At 39.4% G+C, this 24,169-nt stretch overlaps 1 protein-coding gene across 4 annotated transcripts in view; it reads right to left on the bottom strand.

Annotated features, from left to right (window-relative positions):
- Positions 1-24,169, bottom strand: part of EBF1 (EBF transcription factor 1) — a 384,990-nt gene that overhangs the window by 47,891 nt on the left and 312,930 nt on the right. The gene's annotated exons all lie outside the window — the stretch shown is intronic.

The following is a 24,169-nucleotide window of genomic DNA, read 5'->3' as shown; positions in this document are numbered from 1 at the left end:
GTTGCTGGGTCTTTCGGAGGGTTGGGACATATCTACAGGGGCAAAGACTAAGCTTAATAAACCACTGACCTATTCTCAAATGGAAAATTTTTATGATTGCCTTGTGACAATAGGCACTCTGACCCTTTAAGAACAAAATCAAACATACTGGATTGCATTTTTCAAACGCTACCAAAACAACTTTTAGGTAAGAATACATTCCTCTAAGTCTCCTTTCTAACTCTGGAATTAACAACTCAATCTTGATATAATCAGGAAAGGGGCACATCCAATCAAACAGCTTCAGAACTTCAGTGCTGCAGAGATCCCTTCTTTTCCAGCAAACACACCCCAAGCTTGGAGACCCTATCTTGTCAAGGCAAGATAAAACCACCAGTTAACTGTTGAATCAGAACGAAAATTCAAATGTTGGAACCCATTCTACCCTACGTCCCCTGTATCAGTCCTCCATGTAAGCTTGATTTAAAATAAAAAAATACCATTGATTGAGAAGTGGTCCTTGGCATTCTACTTTTGTTACCTTATTTTTTTTTTTCTTCAACAACCCAAGAAGAAGATATTCCTATTTCACAGATGAGAAAACAGAGGCTGTTAATCTAGGGTGAGTGAAAAAAAGTGTGACGGAATCGCACCTATGGAAAAGGACAACAGACCTGCCCTTCAGACAGCAACATCTTTACCACAAGATCCATCTTCTTATTTGTGGAGCATAACAAATATCATGGACGACAAGGGGTGTTAGAGAGGAAAAGGGAGTTGGGGTAAATTGGAAGGAGAGGTGAACCATGAGAGACTATGGACTCTGAAAAACAATCTGAGGGGTTTGAAGGGGCGGGGGTGGGAGGTTGGGGTACCAGGTGGTGGGTGTTACAGAGGGCACGGATTGCATGGAGCACTAGGTGTGGTGCAAAAATAATGAATACCGTTTTTCTGAAAATAAATAAATAAATTTAATTAAAAAAAAATCCATCTTCTAGAACCACTGTCCATTCCAAACCCAAGTGGCCCTGCCATTTTATCAAATGAACACTAACTACAAGGAAGACCAATGAAGGCTCCTAGGATCCTGAAAGTGTCATGCAGCATGTCTATGAAATGTCCACACATTTTTTTTTTAAACCATGACCAATCTCTCTTCAAGTCTGTTTTGCAAAAAAGCCCTGAGATTAAAGATGATGTGCTCTGACTTGACCTAAATTCTTGTAATGAAAAAGTGATCATAGCTGCAGCCCATAGTAACTGGTACGCAGTTGGAATGTACCAGAGACTGTGCTCAGCCCTATATTATATATCGTGAAGTCTCAGCCATCCCTAAGAAGTCTGTGTTGCTACCATCACCATTTGTACAGGAGAGGGGAGTCCCTGGGGACCAGGATTCATACTCGGGCCGTCTATCTCCAGCAGTGCCCACCCTTTACTCCAGACCGCCCCTGTGGAAGCGTTTAACTAATACATTGGGAGAGATGGTGTTCTATTTCCCTTTGGGGCAACATAAAAGAAAACAAACAATAAAAGATGCCTCCAAAAAAACAAAACAAAACAACTATCCAACTTCAACATGAAAATACAAATGCCCACCTATGTTGTATAGAGACTTGACTCCGGTAGCAGGTAAGGTTAAAAATGGAAATTTTCCGAACGGGATCATGCTAAAACCCAAACCCATTTTCTGTGAGGTGTGTGGTGGTGATGTCACCCATAAGAAAGATGGGAAATCTTTCACACACTTCTCCATTATCCCCTCCTAGGTTGTTTATCTCACCTGACAAGTTGTTCTTAATCAAGTAACTTAAAAATTGTATGGACTCTTGAGGCGGCTCTGGGTAAAACGGGTGGAACTCGGATATGCTTTCTTCATTAACTGCTCAGACCCCAGAAATGAGAATAACGCGTCTCTTCCTGGGGAGTCTTTTAACTGAAAAAAATAACGCTTATCTTAATTGAATGCACACATCCATTAACTATCCTTGGATTCACAAACCACGAATGCTCCATTTTCGCAGGACGTCTTCCTCTGTCTGGTTTGTTGAAAGGCGGGCGCTCTCAGGGCTGTGCTTAGAGGACAGGGAGATTCAGCAGGATGCGGAGGGACAAGAGAGAAGAAGGGAGCACATGAAGCCCTCGTCTTCACAAGAAAACGAGCCTTCTGGGGCTGAGCAGAGAGAAGAGCGAGCAACGCTGTCCTTGCAGGACTGATGTCCTCCCATCCCTGCTCTGAGGAGACCGCAAGGGCATCACAAGTCATGTCGCTCTGCCCTCGGAGCACCAGTTAAGCAGGCTCCAGATGTGCCTACGGAGGGAAGACGAGACTTGCAAAGAGAGTTTCGTGGGTGTCAAAAGAGGCTCTGATGAGAAGGGAGAGGGGTAGAAAAACGAATTGCACATTTCTCTCCAGAAATATTGGGCCACTTGTCTTTCTCTCTCCAAAGCAGAAAGATCTATCAGGGGTGGAGGGATGCCCCCAAGGACTCTTGTCAGGTTGCTCCCCGTGGCCTGGCAAGTCCCTGTGGAAGAGACCTGAGATGGAGAACCCTGTTATGCCAGGGGCAACAAGCCTCTCGCGAGAGAAATACGTCAGCTGTACCTCCTACGGAGTGTGTAAGTCAGAAGGGTGTAAGATTGTGACTCTGATGAGGCAAATGTTTATAATTAAATTTGGTAAAAGACAGAAGCAGGCTTATGTTCTCATGGCATGGGGAATGATCTGGGATCTATCGAACTTTTAAAAAAAATTGTCATGAAAATATTACAAACTAGTGGGAAGATCCATTTCCCAAAATACGCAATGGCATCTTTTTAGCCTGATTTTGTTTCTGAAGTAAATTCAGAATCTGACTGTGCTTCCTTGGCCACGATTCTGAAATGAACACTACCTACAATTCCATGAACACAGAAAAGGGATCTTTGACTCACCAGAGCCCTGACCTTGGGGTTTTGCTATTGAAGGCACCAACCCAGGTCATTTAAGTCCCACACCAACCACCCTGCCATGAAAACCACACTCCGCAGGAAACAGTGTGAACGTGGGGTTCCAGTACACCTGCTAGGAATGCCATTAGTTGTGACATAAGTCAATAAGCCTCCACAGAGTTTAGGATTCGGAGCAAACAAAATAATGGTATTACATGAGGGAGATAAACACACAGTGCATAACAGCCGTTATGAGTTTCCTTTACGTGGCAGGAATATTTTCTTGGCTGTGGGATTTCAGATGTCAACAAGGGAGGCCGGGCATGCCAATTCTCTGAGTTTCATTAGCCTGCCAGACTATTTAGAGGTCTGAGCAAGGTAAACCCACTCTCTCATGTTTGTGCTGAGGAGAGATGCTACAGACCTGTCCTGATCTGACTATTAAATTCTCTTAGCTCGTGACGACACCAACACTGAAACTCTAGAGGACCGCTTCCTTTATAGTCCGCAGTATGGGGCACTGGATTTATTTCCCTTTGGACAATGAGATTGTAGTTAGCATAACACCAGTGACTCCAACATCAATCCTCTGTCAAAAATAGTTTTATGCAGGCCAGAGAGAGGCTGGGCATAATAAAGGAGGCACACCCGGTTGCAGACATACAAACACTAAAAGAGAAACCAAAATCAATTCTGTAAACAGAAGTCAAAGCTTTCCTGGGGTCATTAAGGACCTTCATTTTCATATTCCAACAGGAGGATGTTTACTGAAATATCAGATCAATTCTTAAAGGAGAGCTGGTCCCCGTGGAGTTTATGTGTGGTCCTCTGTCCAACGTCCATTAGATAGGGTCCCCGTCTTTAGTAGAGTGGATCCAAATAAATTCAAAGGAAGGAAATGGATTCCATTCTCTCTGTTTACTTTATTACTATTGATTTCTGAATTCCCTCCAATTTCTTTCTTAACTGAGCAGATAATATGCATTTAGTACTAAAGGTAATTATTCCAAAATGAATCCAGGTTGCAGCTGGGTGATAAAAAAGAGAAAGGACACTGATAGATTAAATACTTACACATTAAAATGTATGGCTGATTGTATTAATATGTACAAGAGCTTTAATATGCTCACTTTATGGCTAGATATAATTTCTTAGGCTAATTGTAAGTTCATTTGTAACATTCAGACATATTTTATTTCCACTATTCTAATATGTTGTGGCATTATTTTATAGTGCAAATGCTAAAATAACAAAACCAAAATCATTTGAAAGATATATTTTTAAGTCTACCTTTTATGAAAAGGAAACACGGAGGACAATTTTTTTAAGTATTCTAAAAGGGTTAGGATATTGAGTTTCCAGAAATGAAATGTTTTTAAAGCATTGAACTTAGAAAAAAGAACAAGAAGTGTATCATGTTAAGAGTATATGTAAAACAACATAAATATCCAGCAATAGAGGAATAGATAAATTTAGTAAATCCACACCGTGGGAGATTATGCAGCCTTTTAACATTATGTTTATGAAGAAGTTCTAATGCATGGGAAAATGCTTAGTAGGCGACATAAAAAAGAAAAAAAAAAGCAGGATGTAAAATGGTGCATGTGTGTACACATATATAGTACAACCACAAATATGAAAAAATGTTTACATACGTTTGTTATTCATAGAAAAAAATATGAAAGTAGCAATGAAAATGTTAGCAGTGGTTCTCTCTGGGTGATGGGTAGTGGATGATGTTAATTTCTCTTACTCTGTCCTGTTATTCTCCAGATTTTCTCCAAACAGCATACATCTTGGCTCAAAATTATTTGAGACCCTTCACATGCCAGGGGCTTCTGTACTGACTCCTCTTTGAAAATCTGCCCACTTACATTTTCTGCAGAGTCCTACCAGATGGGTCCAAGTGCTGGATATCCAGGGATCGTCACATTTTTAGTAAAGGTGTGACTACTTATTAAAGACAGTACAACGGAGCAGTTAAGGGGGTATGTCCCAGAGCCACAGTGCCTGGGTCTGATGATGGCTCCTCCTGATTTGCTCTGATAAATGACTTTATCCCTCCATACCTATGTTTCTTTAACTGTAAAATCAGGACAATAAAATACCTATCTCATAGAGGCATGAAATGCAATGATACTTGTAAAACACTTAGATCAGTGTGACACCTAATCAATAATAAAATTTGTTAAGTGGCATGAACAAAATTCTCATTTGTGTTCATCAGAATGAAGTTACGAATGAAGAAATGGACATGGTGAAAATACATGTAAAACTTTTGAGCCTTTGTAAGTTCTTTGATAAGCTCATCTGGGGCAGAAGTATAATTTTCAGTTGAATTCAAGTCAGTACTCTAGTGGTTTTAAATGTTTCTGTTTTTTTTTTTTTTTTTTTGTACTTGCCAAAGATGTGTCCATCTATACATTTCTTAAATGTTAATGATGGTGCTAAGGTTCAATGAAATCCTTCCTCTGTGCCAGGACTGTCTGTAATGTTTTGTTTGCTACACTATACAAGACTTTAACATAAGACTCAGAACCAAATTGGTGTTCAGTAAGCATTTGCTGAATGAAAAAAAAAAAAAAAAACGAATGAATGAAGTACTTCACCAGGGCTGCGTCAGATTGTCCAAATATGGGCATATGTCCACAATGGGAAATAGTGAGAACTAAGGTTTAAATGTTAAATTTCTTAGAATCTAAAATGTGTTGTTACTGTTATAATATGGAGACAAGGAGATGGCAATATCAAAAGAGCAAGGGAAACAACTATTTATTCTGAGAAAAATGTTGCCGCAGCTCAGCGCTCATCTATCCTCAAGGACTGGTTTCCTAGGGAATCCGTAATGATGGAGGGAGTCCTGGGAGCTGAGATACTCAAACAGCAATGGTGGCACCAATAAACAGAAACAGTGTGTCTGGCTGGTTCTGTGGTTTTCTTCCTACCAGGTAAGGCATGACAAGAGAATGTCGAAGCAACTGAAATCAGAGACAACACTTGAAATAAGAACAGTATCTAATGGCAAATTTTACTGTAATAAATTCCATTATTGAGAGCAGAAATGACTATTTTTAGATACAGTGCATTGTTTTGTATGCATTTCCAAGTTACTCTTTATACATCTAATTTCTAAATTCATGGTATAACTTTGAGTGTTTGGTGGAGGTCTTGGCTCCAAGGCAGCAAAAGAGAACTGAAATGTCCCATGGTTGTAAAATCTTGATAAGTTCTCAGTGTCATTTTTTAAAATGTGGAACTGCTCAAACCACATAGATAATTATAGATGACCAGATTGTAACTGTTTTATTGCTTCTTTTTCCCCATAAATTTTAATTTTGGAAAGTTAAGTGAAAAATGTGGTTTCAATTTCCTACAAATTGCACACAATTTGGTTTTAACAAGAAAATAGAAAGAAAGGGTATGTTCTTTAAAGTGAATTATGAACTAGAGTTTGTTTTCGCTCGCTCAACACCGCAAGAATAATAAAGCACAAAATTCAGAAAAGATGCCCTACAAAATGGAAATCATGAACTATAGTAAGAAAAGCATAAAGTAATTTTTTATCTAAACATGGTTTAAGCAATCTAACAGGATAACACAATTGGGCTAGTCTTTCTCTCTCTGGTGAAGCAAGCTCAAGTTTAAAAGGAAAGGAAGAAAGAATGAAAGGAAACAAGAGTAGAAGCTCACAACCTCAATGCATTGTATAACAGGAAATCTCTTAATGAGGAAAGGCTGTGTACATCCCCAAGCTACTCTCCAAAAGTGCCACCAACTGCAGAATTATTAGAAACAATTAATAGTGAAATCACTGAGACACACATCTAGAAACAGAACAAGAGATAAGAAAGAGATTTTTAGTAGAAAGAAATGATAGCTATCTGCTGGATTCTGGCTACCATCTTAGACCAACACGCTTTCCTTATTCAAGGTACTGGTCAACAACTAGCATGTTAAAGGCAGGAAACCTGTGATGTGTGCCTACCACCCCAAAACCACCAGCTGGAATTCAAACAATGAAGTCAATCAACCAGCTGGGGTTTTTTCCCCCTTCGAGCCAAACTTTGGGTTGAATGTGTTCTTTTATTCCTCAAATTGACCATGTTTTTGTCTTACTAGCTATGTAGATTATGTCAATGTGTTGGGCACAATAAATTATTCAGACAATAAACAATGTCATCAAAATTGCCAATCCTCATTGATCACTCTCTCCAGGGTCCATATTACTTAGAAGTGCCACATGGCTTCTTCAAATTTCTACTTCCCAAAATGTTTACTTTCATACATATTGCAACCACCACAGAGATCACCTGTATTCTGTATCCTACAAACAAAGCAGACCAAATCTAGCACAAATATCTGGTGTAACGTCAATATCCCTGTTTTCTTTTTTGGTCAAAATGTAGTGTTTGCTGATATTTTTCTATCTGAGATTGAAGTTACAAGTATAGTGCCTCTGACTGCTGGAACACTAAGTTCTGACTTACGAAGGTCCAGCTATAAACTGGGACTTGGCAAACTTGAAGCATTACTCACTGACTAATAATCCTATTAGTCAAAACTGTAAACTTCTGGTCAACTGCATTTTTTGCATATTACTGCATGAAGCTCTAGCTGAAGTCTGCTATCCAAAATGTCCTTTGAAGGCATCACCATTAACAAGACTTAATTTACTCTCTTGAAATATGAAAGCTGATTGTTCCTGTCCAAAAGTCAGTACATCTTTGCTGTTGGTGAAAGGCCATTCCTACCTGTAGCAATCATGTGACCCAACCCTCGGGCAATGACTTTTCATTGAGCACAGACCAGGCTGACCACAGTGTTCACATGGATCTCAGTCTCAACGATTTAACTGATGATGTAGTCTGAACAAAATAATGGTGCAATAAAATTGGAGGATTTCGTAGCAAAATGCTCAAAAACTGCAATAATCTAGCTAGAGAGAAATCCACAGAAGGGTATCTTGAAATGAGGTTTGCTCTTAAATCAGGGCTGAGGTATTCACTCATTCGTGTATTCTTTTAAAAATATATCCATAAAAGCCCCCTTGCCCATGCCTCCTCTTCCCAGGTCTGTTTCCAAATCCATCATCCTTACCTGACCAGGGCCCCAAGGTGTTTTGTTCCTTATTATAAGCACTTATTGCCCTTTGAAAAGTGGAAGGCCCTGAATGAAGGAAAAACCTCTACTCACTTCAACACAAGTTGTTGTTCCTACCAAAAACTGATTTTAAGTGAGTGTTTGGAATTTTTCATAACAGGATGAATAAAATAAAAAATACCTTAAGTACCGTAAAATCGCCCATGGTGGGGAGGAGATAAGAGGGCAGAGAAGAAGAATGCAAATGATGAACTTGGAAAATTACTTGCATACAGCTCCTGGAATCCTATATTACATATTCTAACTAAGAGATGAAAAATAATGGAAGCTAGAGAGATGCAGCAGAGTTTCTACAGTGTCTTATATTATATAATTTTTGCATGCCTATTTTTAAGATGATAACAAGGGGAAAAAGCAGGAGACTGGAATTCAAAGGAATCCTACACTAGCAGTCCCCCCAGGCAAAACCACTCCCCAGTCTCCAGTTCCCTGGTTTCCCAGGCTGGGATGCCCTCCCTACAGCCATTTACCTAGATTTCTATAAGAGCATTTTATCACTTGGATTTAGCATCTACCAACACAGCCTGCCCTCAGCTCATTTCTGCGGGCCCACCTGATCCATGTTTGTATCCCACATTCTTTGCACCACACTTTGCATATAGTTGGCACTCAATACAAGGCAGAGAATGAAACTCAAAGAAACAACAGGCTTGCTTCTGTTTTGTGAAGTTCGTTTCATTTTTAGACCCCTAAAAGCTTCTTGGGATTAGTTAGCTGAAGGCCCAAAGGCCAGAGAAAGGACAGGGACTATGAGGGTGTTTTGAGATACTGGGGGAGGCGGGGGCTGGAAGTCTCACAGAAATGAAAACAAAAAGGCTGAGACTTGTAACAGACCTAGTGAATGCCTGTCACAAGGCAAGTGCACACTTAGCAGCCGAGCACACACACACACATCAGTTGTGGAAGCAAGGAGGGAAGAGCAGGCCTTCGTGGAAAATGGCTGCCGTGGGTGGGTGTCAGGAGAATCCCATGAAGACTGATGAGAGAGTCTGGGACAAGGTCTACCAGCGGATGTGAACACCAGTGCCCAAATATTCCAGCCATAGTTTGGTGAAAGATCACCTGACGATCACGTAAGGTTCTAACTAAGAGAGTCTAGATCAGGACAGCTGGGTGCTTCCCTATTTAAAAAGGCAAAGCGTGAAATCAGTCTCTCCCTCTCTCTCTCTCTCTCTTTTTAAGGCTCTCTTCCTGAAATTTCTAACCTGACCAAAATGTCTGTTGGTACTTTAATAGGGCAGAAAACTTAGTAGTGAACCTTAATAAGTTTTGGAGTCGGCCCAGAGTCCTAACTTACTGAGGGTGTTTTGTCCTTGAGGTAGGTTTATACCATCTGGTCATGGCTGAGCCTCTAAGATCCAAGCTCTTCCTCTGGCAGGCTCTTCCCCTTCGGCCAAATCAACCACAGCTAAACTTTCCCAGCCTCTGAAAACAAAATGTTTGGGCTGTCTTCTGACCAAGTGTGAGATAGTTTTTGTGGGTTTGCTTTTTTTTTTTTTTTTTTTACTGTTTATAAGATAGGCCACAGAGCCTTTCCCAGGATAATCAGTCATCTTGACTGGTAACAGGCAGAGGCAGACGAAACTGGGAGATTCTAGATCAATGGTTTTTCTTTTGTAAAAATCACTGAACCCAACTGGGATAAATTTGATTTGGTTTTACTTTTTTGTGTGTGTGTGCTTTTTTATTGAATCATTTACTCATGCTTCAAGAATTATTTTGAATATTTTGCTTGAACACAATCCTAATTAAAAGTAATCTCCTAAAGTTATAAACACAGTTCTCTAATTTTCTTTTTATTCACCCACCCATCAATCTGTCCAGTCAACAACCATTACTGGACTTTTCACTCTCCATCAGGCACTGTGCTTAAGGTGATAAAAATGCAAACTCTATCTTTTCCAGGGGCCTTTTTTTTTTCAAATTCCCCAATAAATATTTGGTAAATAAAGAAAACGAGGAATGAATGAACTAAGTAATAAGGAGAGCAAGCCAGAACAGGAGAAACAAGCAAAGGGGAGTGAAATTTACACATGTGACATAGTCAAACACACCTACAGATTCTTGGGAAATTCTGCCACAGATTTCAAATGTGGTCCACTGATACTCATGGCCCTGAGGTTGAGAGAAAGGATGCAAAAGAAGCAGGTGGTAGGACTTCTCTGTAAACAACATGACTTCAGACCCAGATGCTCAGAAAAGTTAAAAAGGGGCTCTTTCCACATACCATCACCGTCCCCAGGCTGATCCAGGGGTTTGTCTCCTCATGGCTAGGCTGGAGCAACACCTGGCTCAGCACTGACCCAGAGGTCTTTGTGGTACAGATGGCAAGACCACGTCTGCTCACAGAATTTGAAAGCAGCGGCATCTAGGGCTTCAGAAAAGCATGCATCCTATACTCTCTAGAGAGTGCGATGTATGTTGGGTAATAATCACTACAATGCCACCCTAACGGTCTCCCCTTCGGGCTTACCTTTGCACTCTCCTTTGTGCAGCTGTGTACAGCTGTGTATAGCATTTCTTCTAGTGCATCAGGTAAGACCTATAATTCTAACAGACACCAAGGGAAGTATGGGATGAAATGAAATCTGGGAAGTCAGATGCATTAGACTGTAATCTCCATGAGGGTGGGGACTATCCTCATCTTACACATGGTATCTCCAGTAACCAACATATCGACCATGATTAGTAAACATCTGTTGAATGATCATGGCGTACTGCAACATTTCACATTACCTTTGTACCTAAATGTTGAAGATAATGCCGAATGCTCAAAACTCTGAGGCCAGTCTGCCTGAGCTCTCACCCTGGTTCTGCCACAGTCTAGTTGCATGACCTTGAATAACTTAACTCCTCTTCGATTCAGTTTTTTCATGTGTAGCATGGAGATAATAATAGTACTTGTCTAGTAGTGTTTTTTTTTTAATATTAGATGTTTGAAAATATATCTTTAAAACAGTGTGTGGTACACAGCAAGTGCCTTTTAAGTGTTAGCAGTCATAGCCATTGTTATTTATGAAGGAGAATCTGGGGACTCACTCAGTTAACAAACATTTTTTTGAGCATCTACTCTCGGCCAGCCATAGCACTGGGCACTAGAAATACACTGGTGTACCAAGTAGAAATAGACTGTCAGAAAATCAATTCACAGATTGAGAACGACTTGTGGTCATCAATAATAAGAACTACCATTTCTTGAGTCTTTAATGTGTACCATTTATAATGTGCTAAGTGCTTTACTCATATTATTTATTTTAATCATTACAACAAACTAGTCAAGAAGATATGTCCATTTCCCCCATTATTCAGATACGAAAATTGAGGTTTAAGTGGCAAAGTAACATGTCAAAGGCCAGAGAGCAGGGCTCTTATCTATCCACTCATTCTTTTCATTCACACATCCATTCAACATCTACAGTATTGCTGCGTCCCAGACTCTGTGCTAATGAGAGAGAACTATCTCACACAAACGAATCACAGTGACAGCCGCATGTTTGTTTTTTAATAATCAGCCTGTCTCAAATCAAAAAAAGCAGGCAAAAGAAAAAGATGATAATAGATTAGCTATGATATGACATTTATCTTCATGCATTTGGGACAACACCACAAAATAATCAACAGCTCATTTTGACACACTGTTTGCAAACAAGGGGAAAAAAATAAGTCTTTTAAAACAATTCCAATGCACCTGCCATTTAAAGACATCAATGATTAAAAAAAAATGAGCTATTAGAAAAGTTATCTTAATGTTCTTTTTAATTCAGACACTACAGAATCTAAGGAATCATTGTTGAAATTAATTGCTTTCTTGTTGCTTGCCACTTCCCTTTCATTACAAGAAATTAAAGGGTGGAAGCAAATGATACAATATATATTTACTTAAGCTGAGATGACTTGACATCATTTATTGTATTTGTACTTCCCAAACACTGCCTGGTTATTCTTTTAAAACTAAAATTTCTCTAGCTCCAAACTGACTTAGCACATTCCCTGCAGTGATACACTTGATAATCATGACTCAAAAATGTGGAGCTAGAAGGAGCTGAGATAATATGTTGTCACTCCCATATTTATCACCACATTTCCTGAATCATCCAGCTCCGTAATGATGATTTCTTTCCATTCTTTGCACTGTTTGGCAACTACATGTTTTGTGAATACCTAAGAACGCTTATAAATATTCTCCTTCCTTGCATCCAATAAATCTTTAAAATTAAAAGACAAAGTTAAAATGACTTCTGCACTTCACCAACGTCTCCACTAAATGTACCATACATCTCGCAATTTCAATATTCACAGTTTAAGACTCAGTGATGACTTTCAATCTTACTTTGTAGCTAAAGAAAGAGGGGTATGCTTCGCAGTTTATTGAAAGCTATTTTGGGAATCAGTCTTGATGGTTTGATGTTTTATTCTTTCTGCTTCTCCATCCTTCCCTCTCCATCCACCTTTATTGACACCAAGTATCAGCCTCTTGTTCCTTGGAACTTTTTTTTTTTCTCCTTTAGAGTCAGAAAGGGACAGACAAATATTATAGAAACAACAATTTCAAGGATCTGGTGCAATGACATGGATCAATGCTTATTGAAATTTCAGGGTGCTCGATCTGCTGAGCATACAGCCAGCCAGTGTGGCTCATATTTCTATATAATGATCACAGAGTGACTGGAGGATAGGGTAGGGAAAGTGAAGCTTCTGGGCAAATGATAGCATGACTTTAGCACAGGGCAAAATCGCTTAGAAACAAACAGACACTTAGAAATAAAAACGTGTTTGTCAGCATGATGTTGTGCGGTCTCCAAGTCCTACCCATTTGTATGCTGTCTATATTCTATTGTACTAATTGCTACTTAAAGAAGCCCCTTTGCCCCAATTATGCTCTACCAGATCACCCCCCCCTTATTTATTTCAAAACACTTTAGCCAATTTGAAAATTATCTTTTTTCCTACTTGCGTATTGCCTTCCTTCCCTTCCTAGAATATAAGTGTCTTGTGGGCAAGAACTTCACCTCTTTGGGTCACAGAGCCTAGAAGATGCCTGAAACATAACAGGTATCAAACCTTATTTATTAAATTGGAATTTGAATATTATCACACCCTCTCTGCTTAAAAAAAAAAGTAAAATGAGAGCAAAACCAAATTCATGTCTCCTCAATATTATTTATAGGATAATCTTAAAGTCTAGACAGAACCTAGAATTCTTCAGTGATGAAATACAGTCCGCCATTTTAAGGAGTTACTGTGATGCCTGCACACGTTGCCAAGTCAATCTGTCAGTTAACATCTTAGAAATTCTAGATAAACTTATAAATTCATGATGTGTGAATGTGAATTTCAAAGTTGCAGGCCATGTTAAAGATTTTGCTCAGAAACAATAATATTCCTGCCTCGTCCAAAAATGGTCTGACGATATAAACCCATGCTACACGCAAAAGCTAAAGCCAGCGCTTCCCATCATCCAAATGGTATAAATGTATTGTTTTCAATTTAGTGACCTAAGAAGGAACACAACAGATGCATGCTTCTTCAGCCAAGACAAGAATGCCTTCCAAACACGGGAACCCATTATAGAAGATGAAGATCTGTTTGTTTCCTAAACGAACCACACAGTATTGGGATTGTCATTAGCTACTCTAAGGCAACGAAGAATTTAGAAAATCAGAGCCAATGTGTTATTAAGACCAGGCACTGTGGCTTTCAGGCCATATAGATTTCTGAGCTATTTATTTATTTATTATTATTATCGCATGTCCCACTGTCCCAGCTGCAACAATCCCAACTCTGCAGGGCCCGTGTAACAAGGCGATAGTATCTGAGAAATAATGAGCGAAGGAATGCTGTTCTTTCTTTCAGAACAATCTCTGGTGCGATCTCATACCGTAAAGGACTAGATCAATACTCCCAGCAGCGAGCCGCTCGATACCCCCTGAATTATTGCTTCATTTTTCTTCTTATTATAGATGAGTTGTGTTATTATTTTCCCCAAATCGATATTTTACAACCTTTTTTATCCGTTTCTCCATAAATTTTGTGATTACTTTAAACTGGGAATTCCGGCACACTAAATAAGATCCCGTATCTGAAAGGGATGGGATGTACTGACATGTTTTTTGTTTTTGTTTTTGTTTGACTCTTTCCAACACAATGCCTTGGTTAAAGGCACATCATAATCAATAGCCAAAGGAACATTTTCACTGAGAAAAGTTTAACATAACCCTGCGCTTGCAAAATGAGAGTGCAAATCCTTTAAAATATCAGCAGCCCAAACCACACAGGGCTGAAAAAACACAAAAGGAGGCTCGATTGATCAGCACTTTGCATCTGAAATTTCATTCCTAATGCTTCTTCTCCCCTCCAGTTAAAGGGCCAATGCAATTCCCTTAAATTGTTTCTCACAAAGGAGATAACTCTGTGCACCTTGGAGAGATTTAATTGGCTTCTATAGCTGTCTCCCGCTAAGTGTTTAAAACATCAGCAAATCAAATCATGTAAACTCATACCCGGTTCGGCTGTCGGTTTGTTCCAAGCTTGATTATTTAGATGTTAACATTAGCAGCGCCTACACTTAACAAAAGAGATCGGGAATAGGACTCCCTCCGTGAGTTCCGGGATGACTTGAGTTAATTCTAAGCTTCCTATGAAATAATGTGTGTTATTTGGCAGGGAATGCTCAGTGGTAACTAAATAATCATTACAGTGCAGCCAGTGGTAATTACATGGTAATTCACATTAACTTCATAATAAGCACTGTATTTTTCACTATATCCATCTGAGAATGAGGCAGAATCATAGTCTTTCATTTCTTTCTAATGCCACCAAAAATAAAAATAAAGTAAAATCACTTTAAGGGCAGGAGGACAAGGAATATAACCCTGACGAGTTAAGCTACAGATTTCATTAAAGAAATACTTAAATCCATTAAGTCTAATTAGACATGACATCCCCGAATTCACAAACAGTAGTTCTAATAAACTCATTAAAAATTTTTGGTGGCTTCTTTAGAAAATGGGAGAATATTATATTATAGGCTGTTATATTACATTAAGGTTTTATAATTTTATATGGGCTCTTCTCTTTTTATGTAAAAGCCCACGAAACTTTATAAGAACAGTTCTGCTTAAATCAATGAGTCTTAAACAACAATGTGCTTCTTGTAACATGCACTTAATAATGCAATAAACTATTCTAAGTAGCATAGAATAAAATGGGAAACATTTCATTCTGATAGGCTAAAAGGTATCAGGATATAGGGACTCAATTCCTTATAGCTTTGCAGGGCACGAGTGACACTCAAATCTCCATTTACATACATGTTATTTAATTCAGGCAATTATGATGTCCTGAAACTGCTCTTCCATTACAGCCTGGACCCATGAAAGGATTCACACCATGAATGCATCATATATAAGTATACAAAAAAGTCTTCTGAGGAGAAGAAAGCAGTAGGAACAACTTTAATTGAATACTTATATTAGTGGATTAAATTAGGTCTGTTTTTAAATGAGCCACCCTTAATTAGCTGCAGTTAGGAAAGTGGAATTAATATATTTTACATTTTACTCTACTCATTACATTTAGCAGCAATGGACATCTGGCCCCTTTTTTTGCTTTTCACCAAAAATTGAGTGCCTTTTTAGGAAGGTCTGAAGAAAAATCTATTTGAATTCTAACACAAACCCCAAGGAAAGGTTTAGAGCAGGAGCACCTTATATAATCTGGATTTTTTTTTTTTTTTTTAATGAACTAGGGTATGCTATTGATACAGTGATACTGTCCTCACTGATTACTGCAGGACACACCTGACAGCAACTCACACATTCATCCATTCATTCATTGTCAGCCAGACAGCAGAACAAAACTCCTCACTGTGCCAGGCCCACAGCAGAGATCTCTTCCCAAGCAGGTTTTCATCTTGTCTCTGATTGCTGCCATCTTGCAAATCTCTCTCATTGATCCTCATGATGATGGTTTTGCCTTGCAACCCACGAAGCAGAAGATCCCGAAATGCGACAAAGCCTACCACATCTTATCACCTCAAGGACCTTGGGCTACTGAGATTTAAAGTCAGAATGGGAGGGCCCACAGATGCCCCATGGCTAGATGTAAACATTCCCATAAATTTCCAATTGGTGACCATGCCTTCAGGTGGACCCCACCCAAGTCCCTTCCTGGTGTATACCTTGGAAAAATGACCCTCTAGTCCTAATGATGTCTCCCAACAGCCTTCTGGTGTCTGACAGATGTTTCTTCTAACACTAGGCTCTCCCAAAAAGAAAGGCTGAAGGAAATGTCCTTAAATTCCATGACTCTGCTTTGCCAGTGGTGGCAGTGGCACATAACTCTTCTGTGAGACTTTGACATACTTGGAGGTAAAGAAAAGCTCTTTCCTCTTTTGTCAACAGAAAGACAAAGATGTAAGAAAACAGATCAGAACGGTGATGTCTGTGACACTTAAAAAAAAACCAAAAAACAAAACGGATCATATATTGGAGGCCCAAGGAATTACACATGGTCTACAATCTCCCCTTTTTCTTGGGACTGTACTCAAAGATTAATGACCTAAAAAGATTTGAAAAGAGACTGCCATGTGACCAGGATGATGTTGGTTGAATGATTTTCATATACGTTCAAAATTACGATGCTTTTAAATATTTGCAAGTATGCAAGACAATTCACAAAATAATTAGCAAATCCATTTTTATATGATTTGTTCTGCTTATACATGTAAATCAATCAAGTATTGGTTTGGAAAAGCCTCCTTCTTATGCAGAGCCTTAGCTGCCTCCTCGACAAAATAGGAAAAATTGGCTCAGGCTATTTCTGAGGGACTTTCTTTCTCAAAAATTCAGACTTATAGGAATCTGTCCTCTCAAATTCTTTTTTGGTAAGATCCACCACTAATTGAGTGCTTACTAGATGCCATGCACTCTGCTAAGCTTTTCATATGCATCATTTATTTGAATCCTTACAGCAATCCTAAGAGATGTAATCCCCATTTTACAAAGCAGAAAAGAAGTCTCAGATTTGTTAAGAAACCAGCTACAAATCAACTGAGCCAGGATTCAAACAGGGATCTGTCTTGACTCCTGAGATCTGTAGTCCTACAGTTTCTTTACAACTAAATGAGCCTAAAGGGAATACACATGGTGTAGAGATAAGCTCTTGACTGACCCATCAAAGAAAAGGACTCTGGTGTAAAGATCTACTACTAGCTAAGTGACTTAAATGAGTCTTTTAAACTCTGTAAGCCCAGTTATCCTCATCTATGAAGAAGTCAACAACTCGGGTTAAGTAGGTCATCTTTAAGGCTCACATACCAAAAATTTATGGCCAGTTTCTCAGCCATTCCTTCATAGGTTCTTCCATTCATTGATCTAACTAATATTTACTGAGTTTCCCCACTCGTGCTACGTACAGTACTAGGCACTAGTATAGACGGACAAGGATCCTGTCTTCATGGAGCTTATATTCTAGTGAGAGACACAGACTATACACAAGTAAACAAAGACATAATCCAGATCATATCAGCTGATGGTAAATGCTACATATAAAATACATGTAATCAATGTGTCAGTACCAGAAAGGCAGTCTAAAACTCTAGAAGCCCCCAATCTAATTAGTGAATTATGAACATAGAAAGCTTAAAAAGAGAGAGAGAGAGAGAAAAGAAATAATGGCGTATAAGCAGTATGAGTCCATTTTGTAGATGTAAAAAGATGAGATACCTTATAGTATAACCAATCATTTGGAGTAATATGAATCTGATATCAGCTCTATCACCAAGTGACCTAAATGACTGTAAATATACAACTTCACCTCTCTCTAAACCCCAATTTTCACAGTGACAACGAAGCTAAAAATACCTGTTCTTCCTACCTCACAGGTTAACAGAAAAGAATTGAATGGAAAAGGCTTGGTCAACTGTAAAAACCGCACTGAAGTTAAACTGACTTAATTACATAGACATGAGACAAAGCTGAGACATGCAGGGGCTCAGGAGCCCAGCCTAGCCTGTATTTTGGCCTTGACATAGAACTTTCTGACAAGTCACATAATTCTTTAGCTTTGGTGTTAATAATTTTATAAATTTAATTTTCAAGCTTTTAGATGAGATTCCTGTGTCTTCTGAGCTAGCCAATGCAAATGATTCATTTTTCTAGTCTTGAAGAAACTGGAGAGATACAGATGTATAACCTCGCTCAGGACAGATCCCCCAGGGACTTTCTGGGACCCAAACCTTCCAATAACCTCAAAGAGGCAGCTGTGTCTCACCGAGTATTTTAATAATCAGTTCACACTACAAGGGAACAACATACATATGTAGAACCACTTGGATGGCCTTAATCCTTGCAGATATTTAAATGTGAATCTATTTTTGGCATTAAACAAAGATCTAAGTTAACTTCCCATTAACTGGGTGGTGGGATTTCTGGACCCAAACCGGGAAGCTAATCCCAGGTGGCTCTGCCAAGCTGGTCAGGTCTCCCACCCAAGATGTAAAGAAGTGAACCCCCGTTAACATTAACAGGAAAGAGATGAACATTGACATTTGGAGGCTGACGAGCCAAGGACACAAGGAGAGTCTGCTCTCCTGTTGCTGTTTCTGCCTTCAATTTAGGGAGTCGCAGCTTCTGGCTACCCCCTCACCACTGAGAAGTTTGGGCAGAGATTCTTTGACCTGTGAGGAATGGGATGGTCTCCACCTGCACATTCAGAACCTTCAATAATAGGAGGCCCACTCAGGAGTCTGCACAAATCAGACATACTGTGGGGTTTGGTACTTAATCTGTATCCAAGAATCACACATGACATATGACCCACCAACGGGAAAGGGCTGAAATAGGTGGAGAGAACATGCCTCTCAAGAAATAATTCTCTTGGGGGGGCGCCTGGGTGGCTCAGTGGGTTAAGCCTCTGCCTTCAGCTCAGGTCATGGTCTCAGGGTCCTGGGATTGAGCCCCGCCTCAGGCTCTCTGCTCAGCGGGGAGCCTGCTTCCCTTCCTCTCTCTCTCTGCCTGCCTCTCTGCCTACTTGTGATCTCTGTCTGTCAAATAAATAAAATCTTAAAAAAAAATAATAATTCTCTTGGGATGGATTTCAGTATTTTTATTTTTTTTGAAGATTTTATTTATTTATCTGACAGAAATCACAAGTAGGCAGAGATGCAGGCAGAGAGAGAGGAGGAAGCAGGCTCCCCGCTGAGCCGAGAGCCCGATGCGGGCCTCGATCCCAGGACCCTGGGACCATGACCTGAGCCGAAGGCAGAGGCTTTAACCCACTGAACCACCCAGGTGCCCCGACTTTAGTAATTTTAAAGTCTCCCTTATGATAAGGTTCTTCTCCAGTCATGTTAGTTTAAACTCGGTGCTGCTTCGGGCATGAAACAACTATCAGCAATGGTAGTGTGGAGATGCATGGAGAGGTTACCTAAAGACGTTGGTCAAAACAGAAAAGAAAAATAGAAAATTAGCAAATATAGTAATCTTTGCTAGCAGATTGGCCTTTCAGCATGACAAATGTTCCTCAAAACAAGCCTTTCATGATCAGTTTTTAAAACATAGCTGAAAGTCATTATCTTTGGAGATTTAAATGATTTAAATAGAGCAAACAGTTACTTATGGCTTAGGATAAAATTTCCAGTGAAAGCATTATACATAGATTTAAGAAGAGCTGTGTCTCAAACGTCTTAAAGTATAATATGATGGGATTTTTTTTAAGATTTTATTTATTTATTTGACAGAGATCACAAGTAGGCAGAGAGGCAGGCAGAGTGAGAGAAAGAAAAGCAGGCTCCCTGCTAGCAGAGAGCCGGACATGGGGCTCAATCCCAGGACCCTGGGATCATGACCTGAGCCGAAGGCAGAGGCTTTAACCCACTGAACCTCCCAGGTGCCCCTGGGATTTTTTTTTTTTTAAGATTATTTATTGATTTATTTGACACACAGAGAGAAAGATCACAAGTAGGCAGAGACACAGGCAGAGAAAGAGGAAGGGAAGCAGGCTCCCTGGTGAGCAGAGAGCCTGATGCAGGGCTCGATCCTCAATCCCAGGACTCTGGGATTATGACCTGAGCCGAAGGCAGGGGCTTTAACCCACTGAGCCACCCAGGGGCCCCGAATATGATGGGATTTAAAGTGGCTCTGGTTTTCACAAAAACATACAAAAATGCTGATGTCTAAGTCTGAATAAAAGTGTAATCCTCAAAGTGGAAAGAGTTGTATTTGTAAATGTTGTAAATTATGTGTGTGATTTCAAATATGCATGTGTCCCTAAATTAATGTGTGAAATATTATAAGTAGACATTTGATAATTCATTAGTATCTACAAATATGTACACAGTTCACTTATTCCTAAAACTGAAAAACTTTATGTTCGGAAAACGGGGGGAATGCCTTATATTCAAGACCATGTTCTACTCTGACACAAACACTGTTAAAAGTCCTATGGAAGAAAAGATGTGGCTATCCAACAGTAGGGGAATGACTAAGTAAATTATAATGCAGCCACAAAAGGGACTATTGTATATCTGATAAAATGCACTTAGGAAGAATCGGAATTAGCAGAGGAAATTTTTTTTTACCATTTAAATTAAAAGAAAGATGAAAAATTACATAATCATCTTGTGATATACTGATAAAAATTCATAAGAGTAACACAAAGATATTAGAAAACTAAAAAGTATTAATACTGATTACTTCTGAGGGGTGGGATAATGGATCTCTTCATACTTTCTGTGTTGATAAAATTTTCTGTATAAGTATGCATTACGTTCATAATGATACAACTTGTTTAAAACATGAAAGCCTTCCTTTTTCTGTCTCTCTTTAAAAAAAAAAAAAGAGGGGTGGGTTCATGGATGGCTCAGTTAGTTGAATCTATGACTCTTGATTTGGGCTCAGGTCATGATCTCAGGGTGGTGAGATTGAACCCTACATGGGGTTTCAGGCTCAATAGGGAGTCTGCTTGGGATTCTCTCCCTCTATCCTCCTCCTCCTCCTCTCTCTCTCTCTCTCAAACAAAAAATGTATGTATAGAAAAAAAATATATATATATATGGCTTCAGTTCCTATCAGACCTCACATGTCCTAGAAATACCCACAGTCTCCCATCACCAACACTCAAATTTGAGGGGATCACATAATTCCAAAAATGAATGAGCTGAAGTAGCAGCCCAGGAGGTTGACCGCCATGCAGGCTCTGGTTTCCCTTGACCAGGGTCCAAATCCTGGCTCCTCCTTTCATCAACTACATTACCCTGGGGAAGTCACTTTATCTCTCTAAGTTTTCTTATAAAATGGGCTAATAATAGAGCCGGGCTCACGCAGATTCTCAGGGGGGGAAACGTTTTACTTTTCAGTAAAAGTTCTTCTTCTTCACAGAGGAAGAAGATTGAAAGAGACAACAGTGTAAAAAAAAAAGTGTGGAAAAGGAGGGGATGATAAGATAAAACTGAAGAAAGGTTGTCAGAGGGTGAAAAGCCAGCAGTGAGAAAAGAGAAAAGAAGAATTCAAAACTCTAGCAAGGAATGTTGCTATCCTGGGGAGGGGGGCTGCTGGGAGGGACCTCAATTTCCTACACAATTGTCATTATTTTGGACTTGATTCAACTTCAGAAATATTAAGCCTCTTACATAAGTTCCCATTTTTAGTATGGAAAGTATAGTACTGCTTCATAGGGCAAGGGGGCAAATTTATGGAACTCATAGACCTGCAAGTTGGGTTTAAGTGGAAAACACACAGCTCCACATTCTGTAGTTGAATGAGCATCGGGGAGCTGGAACCAACCGCTGAGACATCAGGCCCCCCAAGATATGAGGCCCTTGGAGCAAGGTACACACTCATTTGGGGTTGGCTGGTGGGTCTCAACCGATGTGTACACCAAAGAATGCAGGTATAGGACTACTGATCTGTGCTGGGGGTTTTCAGGAAAAAAAGAGACCACCAGAACCCAAATTCAAGGTATCTACACTACAACAAGATAAGATTATGGAATAAGATTCTACCAAGAGTCTACCAAGATGTGGAATGATTATGAAAGACTAAAAGTTGTTTTTAAATTTATATGACCTATGTTTTCTTACACGTGTTTCCTCCATATTGCTAAGTGAAGAAATGAATCACGCACTATGATGTAAGGTCTCACCCTATTTTGGTGATGAGGCAGATATATGCATACGAAGAAGAAAGACATAGGCCATTAAAAACATTAACCGCTAACACTTACTGAGTATTTAATGTTTTAAAAACTGGTAGAAGTATGAGCGACTTTAATATTATTTTAATAATTTTTCAATTAATATTTCTGAAATTATCTGAAATCACTAGGTACTACGTTGTAATAAAGAAAAAAGCAAGCTTGAATGCTCTAGTGGATCCCACATCACTTAGTTAACAAGGAACAGAAGACTAGCACCCACACCACTGTAAACATGGGCAAAAAAAACAAAAATAAAAACAAAACAAAACAAAACAACAGAAAATAACCCTCTACCAAACATTTGGAGTAAGCCTTAGAAAAGGAGAAAAAGAAAAAAATTTAATTTTGTTACCCACTCCACCGCACCCCCCTGCCAAGGATGTTAAAGAAACTTACAACATATACAGTTAAAAACCTGAAAGGTTAATTTATCATGATGCTGGATAAAAACAAAAACAAAAGCCTTGAAGACCTCCAAATAGTTTATTGGCTTTGAAAACCAAATCATGTTATATCATGCTAAATAGATTAGAGGTTCAAGACTCTCTAGTGTTGCATTATGTTGGCAAGAATACATATAAAACTCCGTCCCTACCTTTATTGTTAATAGCTTTCTAATCCCTGACCAGAAATTTATAGTTTAGAAATGGCCACACATCTTAAAGATTAAAGCCATGTGACAAATAGTTCATGTCCCTTAATAACCAAATCACATGCCTTAGATTGGGGCAGCTTATCTGCCTTTTCCTTCTATATGGTTTCTTTGGTAGGAAATACTTTATATCCCTATTACATGAATGATGAATGGGGCCGTTGGTTATGGTCTGTTATTTGCCTGGCTGTAGTCAATATGTTTTCTTTGGACAGGGATTTCTGTGATTTATCTCTCTCCCGGCCTTATCACTTATTAACTCCGGGTAGACAGGAAAAAGCCAAGGTTGTATATAAGGCCTAGTGGCCATTTAGACTTCTAATGTCAGTGAAAATATCCCTTTTAATGATCCTGTTACACTAGCTACTCAAGTCCTGATTACACTCCACTCCAAATAGGAAATAAAGGTCATATTTCTTGGAAAGTATGTACATAAAATATGCAAAATAATATGCTTCCTTCAGACCAGCTTTATTCTTCGCAGAAACGGCTTTCATTTTATAGATGTCACAGAAGTACAATGGGTACTTCTAGTGATTCTTGATGCCGTTGTCCCTGTTATGGCACCAAGAGTGTTTAACTTTACGAACACCAGAGGGTTCGGGATCACCAGTCACATCAACATACATCAGATCAGGGGCAATCACGTTTTGTGAAAAAGCTCCCTTCTGCCGAGGAGAAGAGGCTTGGGATTTGCCCTCTGGATCACAAAAGCAAAAAGAATAAATATTCTCTCTGTCTTGAATTCTTTTCTTTGTATGTGAAAGGCTCATTTAAAGTAATATGCAAGACATGTGGACAGGAGCAGCCTGTTAATTTTTCTTTCTTCTTGAATCTTTTCCAATTAGGACACCGTGAAGGCAGAACTGCTAGTCCGGTGTTCATGACACAGCCCTCTCTCAGCTGAATCCGAAGTGAAAACAATCTGATAGAAGAGAAAACACACTCTTGCCTTCCTTTCCCTGATTCTCCCTGAGTCTGCCTAGGCCTGTCTCCCTAACAATTAACATACGTGTAGAAATGACCCTTTGCAGAACATTTTTATACCCATTCTTTCTTTCAGATACTCATAAGACCCTGGGGATGCCCAGAGGAGGAATGGCCCCTTCATCCATTAGGCGGAAGAAGCCAAGGTCCTGCTAGCCTTAAGGCCTCTCTCTCCTCACCCCTGTGTCCAACCCAGATCCAGGACCAGTCCACTTCCTCTTCAATGCCTCTTGAATTCTCTCACTTCATTCCATCTCCACCCAT

This window comes from Neovison vison, chromosome 1 (assembly GCF_020171115.1).
Source record: "Neovison vison isolate M4711 chromosome 1, ASM_NN_V1, whole genome shotgun sequence".
NCBI lineage: Eukaryota > Metazoa > Chordata > Mammalia > Carnivora > Mustelidae > Neogale > Neogale vison.
This window is presented reverse-complemented; position numbering and strand designations above follow the sequence as displayed.